Source organism: Eufriesea mexicana, unplaced genomic scaffold (genome assembly GCF_001483705.2).
Source record: "Eufriesea mexicana isolate 0111107269 unplaced genomic scaffold, ASM148370v2 scaffold2818, whole genome shotgun sequence".
Lineage (NCBI taxonomy): Eukaryota > Metazoa > Arthropoda > Insecta > Hymenoptera > Apidae > Eufriesea > Eufriesea mexicana.
This window is the reverse complement of record NW_016910880.1, coordinates 630,835-649,167: the sequence shown is the minus strand read 5'-3', so window position 1 is coordinate 649,167 and position 18,333 is coordinate 630,835. Positions and strand designations below refer to the sequence as shown.

General features: G+C 46.6%; 1 protein-coding gene across 1 annotated transcript in view; it reads left to right on the top strand.

Annotated features, from left to right (window-relative positions):
• The first annotated feature begins 3,324 nt into the window (after window positions 1-3,324).
• Window positions 3,325-18,333, top strand: part of twz (BTB/POZ domain-containing protein twz) — a 47,906-nt gene continuing 32,897 nt past the window's right edge. Inside the window, exon 1 of the mRNA XM_017904193.1 lies at window positions 3,325-3,553. The gene's annotated coding sequence lies outside the window, so the exon portion shown is untranslated. The remainder of the gene's footprint in view (window positions 3,554-18,333) is intronic.

Sequence of the window (18,333 nt, the reverse complement as noted above, 5' to 3'; positions counted from 1 at the left end):
TGGCGGGACGGAAGGGGGAGAAATTTTTCTCGGGATCTGAAGGAGATTCTGAAGATTTTGGGGTTCCTAAAAATATCCGGGATCTTGGAAATGTGCGAGGTCCAGAAAATATTCAGGTTCCGGAAGATTTCGAGATTCCCAATATTATCTTGGATCCCAAATTCTACGCAATCCAGAAAATCTACGAGATTCAGAAAATCTATGAGATCCAGAAAATCTGCGAGATCCAGAAAATATCCGCGATGCGGAAATCTACGCGATACCAAAAAATTTTGACAATTACCTTGTCAATAATAATTTCACCGAATACCCTTTCTCCTGAAAGGGTGGTACCCAACGCATATTATACTTCCTAGTTAAACCGCTATTTTTCAAAATTCCCTAGAACACCGATTATTCTCAGGGCTGAAAAATCGTACGCTTCCCAGGATATCTGTCATCGGTACCGTAACGTACAAAATTTCTACGACACGATTACAAAAGCTACTTAACGAAGAGGTGAAAAACGGACGGTGGACTACGCGGTGGGTATGGCGTTAACGCGTGCAGCCGATCGGATGGCGAGTCTGTGTTCCAGCGGAGGATAATCAGGGCCGCTTGGACAAGGCGGCAAAAAGCCGAGGACGAAAACGGTGAGCGTGGATCGTTGGAACATTTCGAACGAGCCTCGAAATGGCAAAGTAACCCTTCCCCTCCCGCCCTCGCAGGTTGGCCCTCACCGAGAGAGGGGATCAGCCTCGATCCACCGTTACGTACACGGGCGTCACTTTGTCCCTGACGAAGTTAGCGTTTACGTATGCGAGCAGCATCGTCCGGTGGGTTTGGAAGTGCCCGCGGCATTCTGGAACGATGTTGTCGGCCGTGGCCGTTTTAGCCGCGAGGCAGCTCGAATACGACAGACACCGAAGCCGAGCCGAGGCTTGGTTCCCTTTATATCGGCCCTCGCCAACTGCCCCATTATTCTCGATGGCCGATGGCCAATCGTATCGGCCAAGTACCAACTGTAACTTTACGAGGACGAGGTCCCCGACATGGAAGGCCCGGCTTGGAAAAGCTCCAGCTGCGGCTGCGACGCGCCTCCGGAATCGCCGTTAAAGCCTCCTACGTCGATTATTTGTCTTTTACCTTTTTCGCGCAAACCGACGAGTCACGGCTTTCCACTGTGCGAGGTGTCGCGAAGCGGCAAGTTACCTTCTACTCGGTGACAGAGAGTTCGAGAGAAGTTGGAGAAGGGTTTAGGCACAGTGGATATTCGAGAATTTGAGAATGGACAGGGTCCCGAGTGCCGAAAATGTCGGACCAACGATGCTCGGAATGGAAATATCGAAATTTCCCAAAAGATCCCAAATCTGAAGAAAATTTACCAAAATACTCCGAATTCCCAAGAAATTATTAAAAATTCCTAGAGGATACCTGGAAATTTTCAAAAATACCCCGACTATGCGAAACTTCCCCCAAATGCCTTGAATTTCGGAAAGCTCCAAAGAATATCCCGATTTCACAAAAATTTTCGAAATGTCCCGGATATTATTATCTCCTATCCCGAGAAAAATTTCCGTCCCATCCCAAAGGCCGCACGACCGTATTGGTAATCGATAATTCGAAGATCAGATTGATCGAAGAACTCGCGAGAAGTTCTATAGCTGGAAGGTTTATAGGCGACGAATGGTTATTTGTATTCGCGGTATTAATTTCGAAATAACGACTAAATCAGTGGCTGGGTAGGGGTGCGCAGAGGCAGAGAAAAAGTGATCGAGTGGTATAGAAAGAAGAAAGAGAAGACAGCGGTATATCGGGTTTAATAAGAGTAGCAAAAGACGGTTGATCGACAGAAAGTCGAAGATTATCCCTTTGGAAATAAAATACTACGGAGCCCTGAAGGGCCACGATCCTGTTTTCGTATAAATCTTCCGGACAACTTACTCTGTCGAACGAGTAATTTCAATCGCGAAATCATCGATTGCTTTTATTCACACCGATCATTGCGGAACGCGACAATATCACCGGCACGCCGGTAATGACGGACATCGAATGCTTCTTGCGAATAATTTATATAGCGTGCAATTACCGCGACTCCTCTGGCCAGGCTAAAAAGGTAAATGAACGGGTGGGTACGAGGGGGCCGGGCATACCGTGCATACTAAATATCTCATTAGTTAACTTAAAGGTGGATTGGCAAATTATTGTTATCGACATAACGTTAAGCGCGAGCGGTATAAACGAGAGGCGCATAGACACGTTTATCTAAATTGTTTATCGGACAAATTATTTTCCAGGTGGAAAAATTACCCGACGCCGAGGTCGCAATCTTCCTCGTCCCGTAACTTATCGCGGGTTCCGCGTTTCCGTCCCCCTTCCCGGCCCGCTCGATCCGGCCGCGCGAACATTACAGTGACGATGAAAAAGGAGGAAACGTGGAAGGGGACGTGGCACGACCGTTAAATACACGAGCGGAAGAATCTCGTCCCGCGTGTATATGATTAAGGCCGCTAGAGAATCCCGGGCAAATACGAATGCATCGTAGTAGAAGAATCAACGCATCGAGCCGGACCAACTATGCAAAAAGGACGAAATCGATTCGTACGATGAAGACCTACCTCTGCGCGTATTCGAAGAACCGAAGCGAGCTCCGGGCACTTAGCAAAAGGCCGCGAGACGCCTCGGGACCGTGCACTGGAGCGAGAGAGAGCGAGCAACGGGACGACGAACGCGATAATCTAAATTAAAGAAGCTAGACATCGGGTTAAGGGATCGAAACGCGGAGAGGCCTCGATACCTCCGGGCCCGGCGAGATGAAGTTGTTGCGTCGTTGATTAAATTTCATTTGCATCGCAACAAAGTTGCATCGCGATTTATTTCTCTGGTTACGCACGGCGAGCAAATCGAGTTGAAATTACAAGTGTACGGGCGAGGCGATAAAGGATCGCCGAACTGCGGATCTAGCGCGCGTAACGATCGAATGTGGGATAAGCGCGCGTAGGTTGGGCGATAAAGAAATCGGAAAGAAAAAGGTCGCGTTTGGAAGTTGCAACGACGATAACCGCGAATATCGAATTGACCGCGGGCGTCCGCGGGGTTGAAGCCAATTGACACACGCGGTAGAGTGGGGCGACCTCGAGGGTGAAGAGGATTGCAAGCTCAGGGCGCTTACCAAAACGCCGCTAGCGGCAGAGCGAGAAGAAGGCGCTGGAGTGGGGGAAGGACGACGTCGTGGTAGCTAGAGGTAACGCGTCGGAGTGGGGGCCGCGGCGGGCGCTCTAGTGGGGGAAGTAGCGCGAACGCGGTGACGCCGGCGAAGACGCTTCAGTCCCATTAAAGCTGCGGTGGCGCGCGGCTCGCGCTCGCTTTGCTTGCCGAAAGAAGACACGTGAACCGTGACCACGTGGATCTGTGCGTGTCACACGGAATACGTGTTTCCCGCGCGAACCGTCCGCGCGGTGGCTCGGACCGAGTGGTGGGTTTTTTTTTCTGGTGCGGAGTCGCGGGGATTTTTTTGAGTCGCTGCCGTGGACGCGAGAACAACCGTCAACCTGGAGCCCACGTGTCAGAAACGGTGAGTGTTCGACCGTTTCTCGTTCTATACGGAAAACTATAAACGTTACCGGTCTAATTCGGTGTTACGTTGCACGTGATAAATTCGTCGCGACGAGCTCGCGAAGAGGCGAAATCGGGTTTCTAAACTTTCGCGACTCCAGAATATTCGAAATCTCGTTATACCCCATTTTTTGAACAGTGTCCCCTTCTCTCGTGCTCCTCGCAAGTTACTCGGAAGATCGTGTAACGTCTTGAGGTAAACATCCGTGTTTATCTCCGGTTAATATTTCGTGGAACACAGAAACGCGCATAGCGAGAAGCAGCTGTCCTCCATTAAAGCTGCACTTCCGCCATCGTGATATTAGACTGCGACAACGAGAAGAAAGAGACACTAATATGGAAGCGATTCTGCGGCGCAATTAGAGAAGCAAAAGAGCCGTCGTTCGTTGGCGATTTATCTACTCGTTTCGCATTTGTGCTGATTCCATGGCAATTAACGGGGACCAACAATTTATGCCTAGACACAGTTACCAGATAACACACGGCGTGCCTCTCTCCGCGTCAGCCCAGCTTAATCCCCTCTCGACGATGCTAAACGTGTCCTTAGCTAAATTCCGTGCAACCCGTGGCTTTCTATCATCGAAACCTTCCCGACAATCGTCACGCGAAAATCATCTGCGAGAATCGAGAAGAAACGGAAAGAATCGGAAAGAACAGCGCGCAAAAACTTCCCTCGACTTTCTACTTTCCTCAAATTCTATGAAGTGAAAATAAAACTCGGTAACTCAATCGTTCAACAGCTGTCGAAGATTTAAATCCAACCCTTGAAATATTTCAAGTTTTGCGTTTTAAATATTTCAAAATCAAAGGAATCAATTACGACGTCACTTTTACTTCCGAGATATCGTCATTTCAAGATCCAAACGTCGATTTTTCGCGATAAATACATAAATCGGTTTGGGTTGTGTGAACAACCGCGGAAGAATCCAACGCACTCGGGATGATAACGATAATCGGCAGAATCGAAACAACGAGGTTCAATCGATGGCCGAAGACTCGAGATCGCGACATCGACGCGTGTAATTACGAGGCGAGGAAAACTGAGTGGAAAAGGCGAGAAACGCGGCGGTGGGGTGGCGACCTCGCGATTTAATAAAGAGAGAAAAAGCGGGAGATCGAGTGGCAATATTTGAAGGCTCGCCTACGACTGCAGAACCGAAGGCACAATGAAGTTGCTCAATCCTAGGCTGCATTCCGTCGTCATCGAACAATGCTTATGATCAATTATGCATCTCGCGTTGCCAACAGTGACATATCGTCGCGCGCGGAATCCGCTTTCGAGAGCCGATGCAGGACCTTGCATAAGCCGATCTCCGCTCGATCGTTTCGACGTCTCTCTTTTCGTCGATCATCCACGCCTGACAGGGCGTTATGAGAAAATTGGTCACCCGAAAATAGCTCGGAACCTAATCCATCGAGGATTAACGATCGAACGAGCGATCGAAAATTTCGCAGCTCCGAGAAAATTTCTATGCACGGTGGTAAATGTCACCGAGTTGTCGCCGATAATTTAATTCCAGGGACATTCGATCGGACAAATATCGCGCGTCAATTTTCCGCCATGGACGTCATAATTCTCGAAACTCGACATTCCTCCGCGTCGCGAATAAATTATACATTCCCGACACCTTTCCCGTTAAAACACCGCGCGACATCGTCTTATATTCGATTTTTCCGAATCTCCTACGCGAAATGAATTTCGCGCGGAATTTCTTCTCTTCCCGCCACGATCTCGAATCTGTTATCTCGAGGAAGGAGTGGAAAAAGGAGGAGGAACGGTTTCGTGATCGACGCGAGTTTACGACGAACATCCTCGACGACGACGCCACGACGAGGTCTTAAATTTGCTCGCGTGAGGGCGCGCGTGAGTTACGGGGAAACGATCGGAGTGTACCGAGGCACCAGCGACGCCGGGGTATCGTCTAGAACCGTGGAAGAAGCGTTCCAGTTCGTTAAGACGCGTTCGCTATCCGAAATAATTACCGGCCTGTCATCCGGAGACGTGCAATCCGTGACAAAGCGAGGTAACGGTCCACGTTGGGGGCCCACGCGTTCACGTCGGAGGAAGCACGTTCCTCTCGAAACCGCGGCAGAAAATGACGAAACGGCGCGCGCGATTTATCTTCTGCCACGAGGAACACCGACGTGTTTTCCGTGTCTCTTTACCAGCGTCCATTAATTTCGTTAGCAACCCCGGGGATCGGCCGTGTTGCCACGAAAATTCTTCGTTTTAACCGTTCCGCGCGATCGATCCGCCGATAGATCGATCGGGTATCCTTCCTTTTCCGAGAAGATCCGGTTAGCCCGTGGCGAGGCTCGCATCAGTCACGACTCTGACAATCGCGATATCGCCTAACTTTCAATTACGACCACCTTGCCTCGATATCCCGCATTCTGCGTCGGTGAGATAATACTGCTGCAGGATCTCCACGAATCTTCGCGGTAATTAACGTCTCGTGACGTAACCCCGGCAAGATTCGTCGGCAGAAACAGCCTTTGAAAAATCTTCCTTCGTGTACTGCAGAATAATTTCCGTTCGAGTCCTTGTCCCCTTCTGTAGAAAAATTTCTCATCGAGACGTTACATTTCGGCAATTTTATCGTATCACTTAGCGGATTCATGATCCAAGTCTAGGAAGGAACGTTAGATGGAGAATAATTTCCACGAATGCACCTGGGGGATGCACGTAGGAAAGAAACGAAAGGGGAACACGACAAGGAAACGATGTCCATTAATCTCCATTCTAATTACCATTCGTTACCATTCCCAATCTATTTCACTCGCGATAGAGGATCTTCGAGCTACACGAAAGCCGAAGAAAATGGATTCCAAGCATCCATCACCTGCAAGGACGGCGATAAAAGCCGAAAGTATGACTCGACGACAAACGAGTGGAGAAATGGAGAAACAAAGAACCGCGAGGGGAGCAAGAGGGAGAAGCTAAGGGTGCGCGCGAAGGGAAGGGAAGGGAAGGGAGACGTGGTTGCGAGTGGATTTCCGCGGGAAATTCGGGGTGGCGTTTGCGATATCGCGATCGCGCGACGTCGGAGACGGTGGAAAGTTTGGAAAGCGGTTACCGATGCCGCGGCAGGCAGAGTCGACGTAGACCGATAGCGAAAGGAGGGTGTGCAGGCGGTCGGAGAAGGAGGGGGTGCAGCACCGGCAGCATTTCAGAGAACGGATGTGGAAGGGACGTGGAAGGGATGTGGACTCTGTGGAAATTGTGCTGGGGTAGGAAAACGGGGGTTGGAAACTGACCCGGGGGATGGCCCGGGGCGCAGACGAGCTCTGCAGTTGCCGTAATTAGAACCGAGCGCCCGCGGCGCCTAGCCGACGGCTGACGAGTCTCCTGCGGACCGAAATTATTCATGAAGCCGCGCCACCCACGGCGAAATTTTCCCCGTAAATATTTTCCCTTGTCCGAGATATCGGGCCCCGTGATCCGCGCGAGCGCAACTCTGCCTGCCCCGACGAGACCGCGGCCGCGACGGATCCTCGCGCCGCAGGTATCTCCTGTGTGCTACACCTCAGGGCTGGACATTATTTTTTCTCCCGTTTCTCTCTTTTCTTTGCGAGAAAACCGCGCCCGTGTGTTTGCACAACTGCACCCGCTTCGGAATTTTCGTGCGGAATTTCGTATCCCCGCTGTTTCCATCGGGTCTTTTAATAGACGACGGAAGAGGGGGCGAGAAGAGGGAATGATAATAAGGTAGCCAGCGGGAGCAACGATGCGAATTAACTGGAACTGGGAACTGGGTGCCGCGATCGTGATCGAAGAGAGATTTTAATCATAAAACGCCCGGCAAACTGATTTCTTTCGATATTTATCGAGGTTTTAACGAACGAGGCAAATCAAACAGAACCGTGTCGTTCCCCTTTCCAGATTTCCTCGTAATACGCGATGGTATCGCGGCTGGTAGCTCGGGAATGGCACAAAACGAGGTAAAAATTCGACGCTGCGCAATTACGTTAATCGTGTACGTTTAATAAATCAATTGCCGGTTTCATTGCGCCGGATCGTTCGCGGTCCGTCCATCTATCTTCGACCATCTGGCAGAAGATCCAGGTATATGCGTAATGCACGTTGCAAATGGGGTTACGGAAGAGTCGAGTACCGTGGAATAACAGACGGTTGCTTCGGAATCTAGTCGTCGTAACAAAATCACTATCACCGATCGCGTCTTATTCAATCGATTAATTACCGCGATTGCGACCACGAAGCTGACAACTCCTATCGATCGATCTTCGCCGAATCGTGGCACATTCCGGAAACCACGAGACTATGATTCGATTCCTCGCCGACAGATCTAGCCCATTCGGGTCTTCGATCGAGGCGATTGGATCGATGCGATAAAGATCAAAAATATGTATATACGTATGAAAGGATGTGGAAAAATTGTTTAGCAAAATGGCGTATGAAATGGAGGAAGAAGACTTAGAATACTTAGGACGCAAGATTGGAATGAAATCGCGAACCAAGAATATATAAATGGAGAATCGCAATGAAATTTAATCGTAAAGAGAAATACAGCATTACTCGATTGGACGTAAAATCGCGATGATATCGACTTTCGAAAAATTCTTAACCCTAAAAGGCGGAATGGTTGATTGGATATAAAATCGTGGAGAAATTGCTTCATCGTAAGATCGGTACAAATACTTGGAATTTTTCAAGCGAAATTTTTACTAAAAATATTCGTACAGTCGTCTAATTGAACAGAAAATCGTAAAGAAGCTTAATTAATAAAAATTACCAATCCCTAAATAATGGATGTATTTAAATACCTAGAATTAGGTCCATAAACACAAAATTGCAGTATGGTTCCCTAACAAAAATTTTTCTATGCAAAGCAACAAAGCAGCATGCAACTATACGTTCTCCTAAATGGACAAAAATTGCAAAGAAATTTTTTTAGCAAAATTTTCCAATCGCGAAACGATAAACCAATCCAAGTATCTAGAATAACATCATCTGGAAATTGCAGTAATGTTCTTTTACGTATTCGATCACATAGTCCTCCAATTGACTAAAAAATTGTAAAGAAACTGTTTTAGCAAAATTGTCCAATCTCGACACGATAAACCAATCCTAGAACCCATAATTGCATCACCGGAAAATTGCAATGAGGTTCTTTTATAAAAGATCCTCCATCAAAAAAGCCCGAAACATTGGAACATTACATAGTCTTTCACCTAAAAAAAAAATAGCGAAGGAACTTTTAAACGAAAAAGTAATCCTAGCATCTAAATTCGAAATTGCAACAATTTCCGGCAAAAGAAGTCCTCAAGCAACGTACGACCACGCAGTCTCCCGATTGAAGCAAACCCACCTAGCTCCGCTACTAAAAGCGCGAAACCACCCACGTGAACCTCAAACAAAAAGAAAACCCCTAACCCGAAGCCCTGAACCTAATTCGTACACAGGAAGAAAATGCAACGCGACATAAAACTCGCGACAAAACGCAAGGCAAGATCTCGTGGAACGCAATGGAAGTGGCGCAGCGGCTGGACGGAAACCGCGACGCGTGTTGCAAGAGGCGTGTTGCGCCGCATGAAATTCCAATCTCGGCGGGTCCGGGGCTCTTACACCGCGCCACGTCTCGGTCAGAGTTTCCGTCTCGTAGGGTAAGTAGGTGAGTAAGTGGTGGGAATAGGCGAGGATGAAATGGAGCAAGACATGCATTGGCGCGTGTCGGGAGTGCCTTCTCGGCGTGACCGCGGGCCTGCGCGGGCCCGAGCACGGGCCCAGACCGCGTTACGTGGGCAGCCGTGGCCTGCCTCTCGTGAATACCTGGCGTCGAGCAGCGTAAGTAACGACGCGTGCAGCCGCCTCGTAGGTAGATACCTATACGTATCGCCAGCAGGCACGACGAACACGGCCGACGAGAGATTTACGCCGCGAACGGGGCCCGGAGATCCTTGTGGGTCCTCGTACCCTGCCGCGTGTCCTGCCAGGCGCGACCTTAAGCGGCTGAGATATGGAAAAATCCGCCGGACGGATTTATTCGCCGATAAAAGGAGCCGTGGTGCGCGGCTCGCGACAAGCGTTTAGGACGAGCCGCTTTGTGCCAGCACGCGAGCGTCCCAATCCTTCCTCGCCAGAGTTATGTCCGATTCCAGCGATAAAATTCGTCGCCATCGCGGGCCCGCAGCATCCTGTTCCACGGGCTATTCGAGCATCTTGGTTTAATTGAGCGATAATAAGCACGTTTTTCCTGTACCTGGCAATAACGGATGTGTCGATACTCGTTGAACGGGAGTTTGTTAACCTCCTGCTCAATTTCTGACCGGGATCAGCTTTGCGCGACGAGCAACCGTTCTACGAATCGTGTTTGCTAACTTTGGCGAGCGTAATAAGGTGTACGAGTTTCGCGTTCTATCGCGGAGCGAGAGGTTAACGGGATTAAATGAGAGAATAATAATCCTCTCGACGAAAGATAAGATAGCTAATCGATAGACGTCGAGACCGGGATCTCTATGGCTAACCTAAAACCGAGGGTCGACGAAACGGCTCGAATAAGAGTATAACGATTCCTCGAGCTGGTAAAAGGATCGCTAGTAGACGGGCTGGTAAAGGAGTGACAAAGCAAGTGATAATTCTCCCTAGCAAAGATAACCAAGGAGTCGATATCGATAGTTGAGCCAGGGACCGAATCCAAGGCGAATTAAAATATCGGAGAAATAAATTAAACGCCACGATAATAATCCTGTGTACCAGAGATAGGATAATCGACCGATTATGTCAACCGTGCCAGGGAAGAATTTAAATACCCTATTGAGATTATGGGTAAAAAGAAATAACTATTTGTATTTTATAATTATCTTCATTCTCTCCTGAGGAAGGTATATCTCAAGTATTCAGATTGTTCGCGTAGAAAGTCCAAGCTAGAGTGAGGAAACAAAAGGGTATACGATTGCAGCTCGTCCTGGTTCCCTAAATTTTATCTAACGTGTGAAATAAACACTTCACGCGTTCCCGGAGCCACTTCGGCGCATAGTTTAAAGATATATCTATTTCTCTTGACAGATTCATTTTTGTATATTCGATACGTTAAGACGTATCTTATTTTCAACACTTCTTTAGCCAAAAATCGTCGAGGGCAAAGGGTTAACTGTTAAAAGACGTAGAAGATATTGGTGTCCATTTGTATCCACATACCAGATACAAATCGAGAGCTTTTAACTCTTTCAGCCGAGTAGAACGCAACTACTCGAGAGCCTGTTAGACCAGACTGCTGAGTAACTCGACCTAACTCGAACCCGACCCAAGGAGTCGATGACAAGATAATCGATCAATCGCGTGGTTTTAATTCCTCTTCTACCAAACGAAAGACCAAAGTTCCAATTGCCATTTCCATTCAGCGAAGTACGCATAAATCCCGCGCTCCTTCCATTGCTGCGACTCGACAGCCAACCTCCGTGAGTCGCCGGTGGAAATCGCTGCCGGATCGAAACGAACAACCCCGGTACCTCGTAATCGAGCATAGTCGATTGGACGTTTGAACGTACACGAACGGGACACGAGTTCCAGCCACGAGCAGGTAAGATCTGTTACATCGGAAGCTCGACCCAGCAAGATTTACATCCCTGGTGCGCGCGCGTGTGCGTTGGATGAAAAATACGTCGGAAGGCCAGGGAGGAATTTATCCGGCGATAAATGGCACTTTCCGTAGGCGGAACGGACGCGTGGATTTCGGGGGGAAAAATACGGGACACGGAGAAATCGCGGTGCGTCGGATGGAGTTGACGCGATTAAGCTTATCCTCGCGAGCGCCGTAAATCACGCGGCGCGTAGGACGGAACGGCGCGAATCTGACGAACGTTTAGAGCTTTCCGATACCCGCCGCAACGAAACTCGTCGGTGTCCGCGGGATTACGGAAGATTAATGTCGCGTTCGCGGGGGAAAAACTTGACGGTGCAGGAGGTGACCGTTAGTCAGTCGGTGGTTTAATTGCCAAGCACTTACGACGTGGGAATGGCCCCGTGAAGCAGCCCGTACCGTTCTCGCACACGCGATATTCAACTAGCTGTAACGATCCGCTGAAAGTTGCGTAATTTGTTTTATCGCGTACGGTTAGCCGATTATTAGAGCAACTTTGCCCCGATACCGTAGTTAAAATAATGACCGTATTACTCGCTAACCGGCTTTAATAACCCTGCCTCTCAGACCTTAAGCGTAACCACCGTTTTAACCTTTTTCCTTGGATAACCAACCTTTCGATGCTGAACTGAGTTTTTATCGCGACGTGGCGGTTGGAACGTTTGCGAGCAAACTAGCAGGTTGACACGCCGGCCGCGCCATTAGCGTGCAACCATTATGCGTCGTTAGAGGCTACAAGATGGCGGATCGATCTCCTGCGATGCGGAGAATTCGTTTACGTTCGCGGGAAGAATGAGATTAACGATTCGAGAGAGAACCTCGCGTGTATGATTATTATGGAAATAGTTGCTGCACCGATCGGCAGAGATAGCGATATTTTTGAGGAACGCGATTGCGGAACGATTGCTTCTATCTCCGTGACTCTAGATGAAACGGTGTATGCAAGTACTCGTTACGGGATCTGAGAGGTAGTAAGCTACTTATGGTAAATAATTGGTAGTTTAGAAGGAATTTGATTAGGTACCTGATTAAAAAAGATCCTGGGAAGAGTCTTTCTTTTGGTACTGTTGCATGTCTGAGTGTGCATGAATGTGAACAGAGTTAGAGAATGTAAGACAGCGAGGAATAGAGTAGGTCAATGTCAGAATAGCGAATGTTAGAGCGTGTATGGGGAAACTCAACCTTTTGTATTCCAGTTATATTATTATTTATTATAATACGAGATCTTGTGCACATTTGTGCCATCCTCATTTCGTCCTCTGCAATATGGATTAGTGGAAGACGAAGAATGTTGGGATACCCAGGATGAGACGCCTAAAACAGGCTACCCGAATAATTTGCTTGTTTGTAATAATAGAAAAAAATGTGTCATTCAAGGATTGTTTGATTGCAAAGGTCACTAGTATTGTGTCAATAGTTTTCCTGCCAGCATAGAAGAGATAATGAAGCTGAAACTTATTTTTATTTATATCCTGATAGAGCTTTTGAAGATGAATATAATGGCCTATAAATGAAGAGCATCAAGGTTACACAAGGTCAATTGTACTGTGTCTCTATTAGCAAAAGAACTATCGATATCATACTATGTGATCCTTGAAATCAAACAGCTTTTACTTGGCACTTCCTGTTCTATTATCACGAGCAAGCAAGTTATTCGACTGGCCTATTCTTGCTTGTATATTATATACTAATCGCGACATTTATTATATAAGTAAACCTGATTCGTGTGTATTCACTTGCCCACTGTTCTCGATCAGAGCAATTAAGACCTGTCCACAAGTTTAAACTATAAGCAAATTTGATTGTCTCCGAGCTAAATTAATTAAATACCCTGAGTTTTAACAAAGAAGGTACACACATGTTCGAATCTACCTAGTAGAAGTAACCCTCCATGACTACTTGTTGGACTGTTAGACTGTTAATAAAATAGTCGTCGATGACACAAAATAAAGTTAGAAAGGTACAAGATATTTTGGAATCACCTCGATAGGATGGGACGTTTACCCTCCTGTCAAAACCACATTTCAGTACCATCTATTCTTCCAAAGACAGTCGACTGGATCGACTCAAACATCCTGTACAAACCAATCAAGAACGGTACAAACACCTCTGATTGCCAATATCCCTAACGGAAGGGCGATTGCTAGGTACCGGCTATTCCACCGTGATCCCAGATGAAACCTGTGTACTCGTTATACGGTTTGTATATGTCAGACTTTAATACGATTCAGCTAAAATAAGACACGCATTCTGTATGCACTTAACTCGCTCATATTTTCATGAGACGCCATCAGGAAAAACGTACGACACAGTTTGCACAGATAGCCTTAATAGTTCCATCACAGTGGACACATTTGCAACCCTTATTATAATAATTATGTGAATGTCCATGTTGTCAGCATCTAGAACACTGAGGAACATTACTGAATATGTCAAACAAGAAACGTTCATACTATAATTATCCACCCTTAACAGCAAACACTCAGTACGTACAGTGTAAGGACCCTCAACAGGGTTAACATAAAATAAATTATAATAAAAGAAAGACACATATACAGTCATGGACTTACACACGCCATTGGGAAAACATACGCTACAGTTTGCACAGATAGGCTTATTAGGCCCATCACAGTGCACACATTTACAACCCCTATTATAATAATTATGCGAACGTCCGTGTTGTCAACATCTAGAACACTGTAGAATATTATTGGCTTTTGTTTCGAGGAATATGTCAAACAAGAAACATTCACGCTATAATTATCCTCCCATAACAGCAAACACCTAAGTATGAAAAGTGTAAGGACCCTCAACAGGATTAACATAAAATAAGTTATAATAAAAAGAAGACACATATACATGCATGAACTCACAGAAGAGACCTAACATCTGCCAAACCTAAATCATGTGCACTATCCTTAATAGTATCCACCCTTAACCACCTAGTATGTACAGTTTAGGAACCCTCAACCGGGTTAACATAATTATATGAATGTCCATGTTGTTAGCATCTAGAGCACTGAACAATATCATTGACTTCTGTTTTGAGAGATATGTCAAACAAGAAACGTTCACACTATAATTATCCTTGCATAACAGCAAACACCTAAGTATTTACTTTAATTGGAAAAGTGTAAGAACCCTCAACAGGGTTAATATAAAATAAGTTATAATAAAAGGAAGACACATACACATGCACGAACTCACAGAAGAGATCTAACACCTGCCAAACCTAAATCACGTGGTCTAACTTTAGCAGTATACATCCTACGAAAGAAGCCACGTAGATTTCCGAGTGCCGCTAATAGAAGATTCCTGACTGAGCAGCTCTCTAAATGGAAGCCCGTATTCGTTACGGACTCGGTCCGTTTAGCAGAGGAGGTGGATGCGAAGATTTTCGACTGCCCTTAATAGAAGAACGATTGCTCCGTGGGTACCGGCTACCCCTCGGTGATGTATCGCGGCTTAATTGAAGCTCCTCTAAACGAGAATTAAGCGACAAGCGCTGGCGTGTGCTCTGAAAGGATGAGCGGGACTACGTGCCAGGCCGTGGCATCGATAAATTTCAGACTACCTACGTAAGTGTTCGTGGTAACTGCGAGCGCAAGCCAAACCGGTCGGCACGCGCTTCGGCCATCCTCTATCGCTGCGTGCAAGAAAGAAGCGCTCCCCTCGTTCTCCTCTCTCGCCTTCTTCCTACCTCTCTTTCTTTTTCTCATCCTTTACCTCGTGTACCCAACTTTCCACGGCCTTTCTTACCCTCCCCCCCGTCTTTCCCCATTTCTCCCTTCGCTCCTGCCACGCGGATAATCCGCACGATGAACAGGTCATCACCTCCGTTGACATTACCTAGGTCTGACTCTGCTTGCCGCGCTTTCCTTTCGTGGCTATTGACATTTCGAGTTCGAGAGAAGACTGTCAAAAGGCTATTACACGCGAGCAATTCGCGAAGAAAGTGCGTGTACTGTCAGAGGTTGCGTGAGATGAGAGTTATCTCTGATTGACTAGGGTATTAACGCGTTTTGGTAAGACGAATAGCGAATTTGTGAGATACCGACAGTACAGTATAATTGCGCAGAATTTTGTCTGAAAATCGGTTCCTCGCTTCGATTTTCGTGCAGATTCGTTTTATCATAGAAAAATCTGTTAATGAGAAAGGATTGGATACTTAGCGATGAGGATTACTCGGAAGGATTTATCGTCACGGAGGTTGAAGAGTTTTCGGAAAAAAGGTGCAGAAACCTGATACGCAGGAAAAAATCAGCGAAAGAAACGGTGCATGCATTATTCATAAAAATGCTAATTTTATGAAAATACATGGATGTCGAACTTCTCTGCAGTTCCGCTACAATGTGTCCGAACGACCTCATACCTCTTCTTCGATGAATAATTAATTTCGAAATTTGATATAGCAAACAATCGAAATTACCGTGAAGCGTTTCGCGATTGACACGAGTGAAGGGGTGGAATGAAGATTTTACTGCGTCCTGTTACCACGAAGTGCTCAAAAATGAAACCAACTTGTAGGCTAAAATTTCCTGGTCATCAAGGAAAATTACCTCCGCTTCGTTACCTCGACGAAGAAACGTTTATAGCCGTTTCGCATTTTTTCCTTAACTCTTCGCCAATTTGCCGTGTTCCACGCGCGACACCTTGCCATCCTTCTATCTTTTCTTCTTCATCTTCGCTGCGTCACGTCCTCCTGGCGTGCACGCGGCTGAGAAGGCTTCATCTATCTCGCGAAAGCACCGTCGCTTATTAAACTCCGTAATAACTACCGTGCCATTCCCCGACCGATCTTCGATCAACGAATCCAACGAGTTACTCGCAGAGTGACGGATGTAGGTCAGCTCGAAAGCTCGCTAGGAGGAAGCGGTCTGTCAGTCAAGGGCGCTCTTCGACGGACGTCCTCGCGAGGATGGGAAAAATGGCGACAGCCAGGGGATCGACGAAACCATACGCGCTGACCTAACCTCCGGTCATCGTGGTCCATTCCGCACGATCGTCGACCTAATTTCCCGTGGCACACGGATTATGCGCCAGGATATTGCGTTACGGAAACACGTCAGCTTATATCGCGTTTCAGCGAGCTGTGTTTTCGTTTGATTGATAAATTATCCGATGACCGATGAGCGATGTTTAATTTCGTTCTCGAAATTGCCTTTGGAAAATCGACGTTTCTCTTTTTTTAATTATTCGAGTGGATAGTGGCGAATTAATTTTAGACAAATTTTTAGAATTAATTTGGATGGGGATATCGAGGTGTTATGAGAAAGAAATTTGGACTTGGAATGTCTCGAAACTTACTGTTAGTGAGAATACTTCGAATTCTTGATACTTTGTATTTAGGGATGTTAGTGGAATCACGTGTGTATAATAACAAATGGTATAAAACTATGTGTATATATATATGTAACTTGTTACTTGACAATTGGTAATAGTGAAGAAACTAGTGACGAAATATTGACACTAGAACTACCAATCTATCGCATAAACCTCGATTCTCGAATCAGCAGTCGAATGACAGTCGATAAAACAGCGTAGTCGCTATCGAATTAGAGTAAACGCCAAAATATTTTACCCTGTTACGTCTTCTCGCTTACAAAATTCAATTCCTATTACAACATCTCATTTTCTTAAACTGATCTCCATCAAATTACCCCAAGAAGTGCCAATAGTCTAAAAACACCTTACATCTTCTAACTTTAACCACGTTTTATCCCAAAAAACCGATTTCCGATCTTGGGAATCTGTCATCCGTGTTCCAACACGAGTCAATCCCCAAGGGACGCCATACTGGACGCGAAGAACTGTCGCAAAAATCGCGATGGTGGTCGCAGATCTACCTGGGAAACGCGTGAAACGGAAACACTCGAATCACGAATTCTAAATTCCGAATCCCAACGTTACAATTTTCGCAGGAAAATTGTAAAAGGAAAATCTGTGAAAACACCGAGAATTTCTGAGAAAGAGAGAGAATCTCTCTGAGAACTCGAGGCTTCGGTCACGGCGACTAATTTCTTCAGAAAGACACTAACGACTGCAGAGGCACGCGTGTGAGGATCGTTAACGTCCTCCATGCCCGTTTCCCTTTGTCGATAGTCGCGTGGCTCGTGCTGAAAATTTATGACCCCGTGAAAGCCAGCCGCGCGGAATTACAGGGGAACGCGGAGAATGGATTTCGAAGCCGAACGAAATAATTTCGCCGGAGCAAGGGGGAAGATGGCGCGGAGACGCGATCCTGAGCGACGATTAGAGGTGACGTAAGTGGCGTGTAGTTAACGTAATGGCGTTTTGTTTGAACGTCTTTTACGACGCGGTGAAAGCGCCGGGCATTGTTTCCGCGGGATTTAGTGTGGTTAATGAAGCTGTGATTGTACAGTTCGTCGTTCGAGACGCTCGTGCACGAGTTAATGAGAGGGATTACGTTTGAGACGTCGAGGATAAATGGAGAAAAAGCCTCGCGAATCTTTTATTTTAACGTCGTGCGACGGTACGTCGGGTTAGTAATAATTCGTGCCGCGTGGCGGCGCTGCCTGCCGATGCGCTACCGCCGCGTGGGATAATTGAGTTGCGTTTCTAACCTATCTGGGTGTTCGCTGCTTAATGGATCGTGAAGGAACACGCGCGGCAATCTGAAATTCCGATTGGTCGAGGCGGACAATTGAATTGACAACAGAGGTGTTGATTAATGCGATATTTCGACGACCAAGTGTCGTCAGCTTCGATGCGTGAGCTGATGTCACATGTTGCGAGACAATGTTGAGTAATTATAGTCAAGATTAAGAAACTTCGTTCCAGTGACACGCAAACGCGCTTAGAGGTTTAGAGGTCGGGCCGAGAAGTGCCATTTTATTGGACCATTACTCGCAATTAACCATGCTACTAGATTGCACGGCAGTTTCGCTTGTATCATTAGTAATTAAATATACCGCGTACAAGCAATTATAGCTAGAACGATACGATGCGATTAAATGGTTATACACGATCTTATTTTTGTGTCATTAAAATTGAGGAAAGCTTCTGCGTTAACTTCTTAACACCTATATAACTTGTATAAACACAGTGATCAAAAGTTTGAAACCTGTCATACTGACTTATTGAACACGTTGACTGTCACGGTGGTCATTTTCTAACC